The sequence below is a fragment of the Bombyx mandarina genome, chromosome 22 (genome assembly GCF_030267445.1).
Source record: "Bombyx mandarina strain Sakado chromosome 22, ASM3026744v2".
Classification (NCBI taxonomy): Eukaryota; Metazoa; Arthropoda; class Insecta; order Lepidoptera; family Bombycidae; genus Bombyx; species Bombyx mandarina.
In genome coordinates, this window is record NC_143228.1 from 4,832,540 (window position 1) to 4,838,539 (window position 6,000).

Sequence of the window (6,000 nt, forward strand, 5' to 3'; positions counted from 1 at the left end):
GGGGGTGTGAAATAATAATGTTAATTTTAAATGCCTAGTCACTATTAAATTTTCTTTTATTGCTTAGATGGTTGGACGATCTCACAGCCAACCTGGTGTTAAGTAGTTACTGAAGCCCATAGACATCACGCAAATGCGCCACCCACCTTAAATGTCATCCCGAAGGGGTTTTGTTTAAGATTTTGTCATTACCAAAGAACAAAAATCTAAAGGGTCGACTCGCATACTCCGACATGCCATCCACAAATAATAAACCGAAATCAGGCGATTTCATCCTGATCTAAACATAAAATAATGACCGCGGAATCGCTGAAGGCAATGCTTCCAGGTGGACTGTATAATCATTTACTTATGGCACTTTATGTATTTCTTGATACCTTTAAAGTACTATCCATCATTCTTATTCCAGTAGAGTAGACACCACTAAAATTTCGGCCTTATATCTCAAGGATATTAATGACATCTATGATAAGTACGGTCAGGTGTAAAATTTGTAAGTTCTAAAAAAAGCATTCGAATCCAAGTTATACATGACAAACTAGATGGCGTTAATTTTAAAACGTTCATTGTTTGTATACCTCATTACCTAGATGGCGTTAATTGTAGTTTCACACGATTACCTATTTATGGTTACTGTCCATGAATTTTTAAGCCCACAATTATGCAATCGAGGACGCAAAACCAGTAATAGTAATTAATAAAATTAATAATACGACTATCTTTGCCAAAAACTAAGTAAAACGTAAAAAAATATGTATGTGTATGTCGGCGTTACGCCAGGGTTTTCACACATATTAAGATCTATTACAATGAAAATACAATACAAATACATAAAACATTAACGTTACTTGTTTATTACAAAAGGTTACGTCTTAGTTTTTACACAATTAGCCATTTTGTGTTTGTTATAGCAACTACAATTTCTTTTATACAAAGACATGTAATTACTGCGAAACAATTCACGAAATATAGCTTAACATTCACAATACATATTTTAATGATTTTTAGATGACTGATATTAAATTATTTTAAATAAATTACTTTTAACTTATATAAACTAACATACTGGTGGTAGGACCTCTTGTGAGTCCGCGCGGGTAGGTACCAACACCCTGCCTATTTCTGCCGTGAAGCAGTAATGCATTTCGGTTTGAAGGGTGGGGCAGCCGTTGTAACTATACTTGAGACCTTAGAACTTATATCTCAAGGTGGGTGGCGCATTTACGTTGTAGGTGTCTATGGGCGCCAGTAACCATTTAACACCAGGTGGGCTGTGAGGTCGTCCACCGATCTAAGCAATAAAAAAACATTGGTATTATCCAGCCTGTTAATAGATGGCGCCAACATCATTTGTATAACAATTACAATACTAATTAAATTAGTACTTTTAATTTCAATATAAATTATTATCAATGTTTATGCTTTATTAATATTTAATTATATAGACAGTCGTTTGTGTGCTTAAACAATAATATAAACATATTCTGAACATTTTCATATCAGTGTCTGCTAAATATAAAATATGGTAGAATAAAATTTTCATCTTGCTAATAATAAATAAATAATAACGTTGAATGAACTAAACTATATATTATTATGTTAATTATTGCCAATAGTGGTGTTTGCGGCCATATGTATTACTCGACATGGTGTGGAAATTCCAACGATACCCTATAACCCTATTGGTTGATTAAAATGAGTTACAGGATATCCCGTTGATATCGTTTAAATATTTAGTACTTCAATTAGAAAGTAAAATACCGTAATAATATTTTAATAAAATAAAATTGTGGAGAATGCAATGGGTGAAAAACGACTGATATTCTATCTATATATTAAATAAGTATAATAATATATTTCCTCTGTGCGTGTGTTTGTCACTGAACTCCTCCTAAGCGGCTGGACCGATTTGAATGTTTTTTTTGTATGCATTTGGATGGCACCCTGGATGGTTTAGATTCACAAATCAGCCCGGCAGATGGTGCTACAGTCGGTATATAGGTTATTTATCTTTCCTAGAAATAATTTGTATGGCAAAACAACATTTGCTGGGTCAGCAATTTTTGTATAAGAAAATTAACTTTCAATAATGAAATTGTAATTTAGAACATGCTTACCGAAGAGTATTGTTACGATACAACCACATTTCATCCAAGTACTTTGGCGAATTCACTCATTTTTGCGTACCTTGCTATATATAATCAAAGTGAATTGAAGAAACAGAATTTTATTTATGAGAAATTTCGTATGAAAATTGAATGTAATGAAATTGTATTTTCTTAGATTTCCAATGGATTGTTTGAAAAATGTGGTTTCCTAAGGCTCGATGGATTTCTAGATTTTGTAATAGTTTTCGTTTCATTTTACATCACTTGCATACTTTACGAGTAGACGATTAATAAGCCATCATCATTACAGAATTAACCTCAAGGAAGCATTAATTTTACACAACAAAAAAATTACATTGCTTCTTGTGTCGCATTCCCATCGAACAGTTCATATAATTACAATGTTGCCATGTTTAAAAGTATTTGACTTCCTTGGCGCCAAAAGATAAATGTGAAAAGTTTGTTACAGTTTTGTATAAGGTCTGCTGTGGTTTTAGATTCTTTAAAAAATTACTAAAAGTTCTTGATAATTTTTAAAAAAAACAAACATTGCATAGACGATGACCCCGATTAAAATTTTCTGATTTGAATTTAAAATTCTTCGATATTTGAAAATTTATTAATAAATTGAATAATTTAATACGAAGCGTTTGTCACTAACTATTGATTCAAACTAAAAACCTTTTTACGAAAATTCTATCTCATTCAACAAAACTGCAAAGCTTTTATTAGTCTTCAGTTCGACGAGCTTTCAAACCATCTGATTTTAAGTAGTTTCTGGGATTTTTTAGAAATGTAATCAACAACATATACAATAAAACAATAGAATCCGGTATAATGTTGAACAGAAAAAAGTTTATAATAAGCAGTAAGAACATAAACCAGTGATTTTTAGAATTGTTTTTTATTGTGTGTGTGTGTTTGAGAGTGTGAGCGCGCGTGTGTGTCTCCGTGTGTAAATATAGCTACAAAACGTACGCGGTTGGAAAATGTAAATATGTAATGTGAAGTGATGTGCACAGAGAGGGTAGCGATATTTTGGCGGCGCTGTGAAATTAGAAAAGAAAACTCTTAATCCGAGGATACAAAGATTGTGACTCACCTGGTGTATTCCAAGTCCTCGTCCTCTCCAGCTGCAGGATTCATCGACGGTTTTTCGGCGGCGAATGAGATGCGAGCACTCCACAATCACAATTGAAAGTTTTAGTATAGCGGTGAATATGAGCCGATAGTAATTAGATTTTAATACTTTAAGTTGCAGTGCATGTTGCGCGTACAGAAGCGGGAATCAGAATGGATCGAATATGAGTTTCAAATTTAGAATTTCTGTTCTAAAGAACGTCTGTTCTTGAAAATTCTACGTCTTCAAGGAGAATTCATTCAAACCTAAAGAGGCGTCAAAGTCGTGAAAACTCTAAATTAAAAACTGTCTTGAATAAACACTCATCTTAATATGGAAAAAATTATTTACAAATTTTCACCACGGCAGTGCGCTTATTCTATATTGTGGAAGTTTCTGCGGGGACGAGCATCGCTAAAAGATGAATTTAAAGAGGAACAGGCCGAGGCTAGGTAATGAGAAGTAGACGTACCTGGAAACCCGTCGCTGGCTACTTACAGGCTGCAGAATCCAATGAACGTGACTGCTGGATGAAGCGTAATGGCTTGACGATTTGATGGCACTCTTCTAAATTGTACGTTCACAAAACGGGTATACCACTCGCAACACGACGAGTATGATCGTCAGAAAATCAATAGAAAAGTAGTAAAAGTCAATAAAAATATTGAGATGAAAAGACAAGCGGCGTGTACAATGCGTGCGATGCGGTCGGCCATTTTTTTTTCCTTTTTTTTTCTTTGTTTTTTTTTTTTTTATAGCTGGCCATACGATAGGTTTTATGTCTACTCTCACTAAAAAAGAATCCATATTTGTTTCATCGATTCGATTCGATTACGGTCATTTAAATATTTTTGAATTTTTTAAAAAGTTGAAACTGTTAAATCTTAAAAACATATTTATTAAAAGCAAAGTAAATAATATACATATGTGTTATGTTTTCATGTCCAAACCACTTACTCTTACTTTGGCGAAACCTCGGCGACAATATGAGCAGTTTTTCATGCCACTAATGAGCACAGGTCAACGCCCTCGTGACAAAAGGAGTAAAGCTAATCAAACAATAAATCTAAAAAGCATCAGTAGAAGTATTGTATACCTATGTATGTAATGGTTACTGTTTTAACTCTATTTTATAATATACGACCGCAGTTACTATCAATTAATCTAATTATTTTCGAAGCGATACGGCGCAACGCACGGGATCGCATCAAAATTCAATTTACAACTCTAAAAGAGGCACCATCAAGTAACGCGACGAGAGGGCGTGACGTTTTAATTAAGCTTTTCTTGGTAATTCAATTGTATTTTAACTCCTAACCGCTGAACTTATTTTTACATATTTTCCAGAAATTGCTAAAGGATTTTAAAAAAAAGGTACCTTATACAAAAAAAAAAACTTTAAAAAAATTCGATGTTAAATTCACAGCAAAATAATAATAAATTAGCGCGCGCTAAACATACATACAGATACGATACTAAATAACTATTTTTTTTTTTTTAGATTTGTGGACGAGCTCACGGCCCTCCTGGTGTTAAGTGGTTACTGGAGGCAATAGACTAAAACAATGCGCCACCCAACTTGAGATATAAGTTCTAAGGTCTCAGTATAGTTACAACGGCTGCCCCACAAACTGAAGCGCATTACTGCTTCACGGCAGAAATAGGCAGGGTGGTGGTACCTACCCTTGTGGGCTCACAAGAGGTCCTACCACCAGTAAAAGCACTATAACCACTAACACTATAACACTAAACCACTATAGTCGGTATTCCAACGCCACGGACTATATACGCATCAATGAAGAGTTGATGAGTAGGTTACATAAGATACGAAATTCATTCGGGTGTTTGTCTGTGCGCCTGTACAACAAAATCCCACATGATGTTCAGAACCTACATATACATAGGTTTAAGAAAACTATTAAAGAGCATCTGTGCAATAAAGCTTACTATAAAGTCAATGATTATCTAGAAGATTGCACAAAGTGGGAATGAGTTGCTCGCTCCAGGCATTTCAATATTGTAGTAATTGTTACGTTATAATACTCAGTGTAAAAAATTCATATTTAAAAAAAATCTAATATTAAAAAATAAATAAATAATAATTTTATATGTAAAAAAAAAAAAAAAAGACATGCCCGCTGAGTTTCTTGCCAATTCTTCTCAGGACGGAGGCTAGTTCTTGTGAATTGGCGGTAGTTCTTTTGACGTTCAACAAGTATGTACTTTCATTTATGTTGAATAAAAAAAATTTTTTTGATTTGATTTGATTTGATTTTATATATTCGAGCGATATAGTCGAGCGCTCAAAAGGTTAGAATAGTTGTTGTTTAAAAAGTCCTCGTGGCCTAAGCGATAAGACATCCGGTGCATTCGTGTTGAGCGATGCACCGGTGTTCGAATCTCAGGCGGGTACCAATTTTTCTAATGAAATAAGTACTCAACAAATGTTCACGATTGACTTCCACGGTGAAGGAATAACATCGTGTAATAAAAATCAAACCCAAAAATTATAATTTGCGTAATTACTGGTGGTAGGACCTCTTGTGAGTCCGCGCGGATAGGTACCACCACCCTGCCTATTTCTCCCGTGAAGCAGTAATGCGTTTCGGTTTGAAGGGTGGGGCAGCCGTTGTAGCTATACTGAGACGCTTAGAACTTATATCTCAAGGTGGGTGGCGCATTTATGTTGTAGATGTCTGTGGGTTCCAGTAATCACTTAACACCAGGTGGGCTGTGAGCTCGTCCACCCATCTAAGCAATAAAAAATAAAAA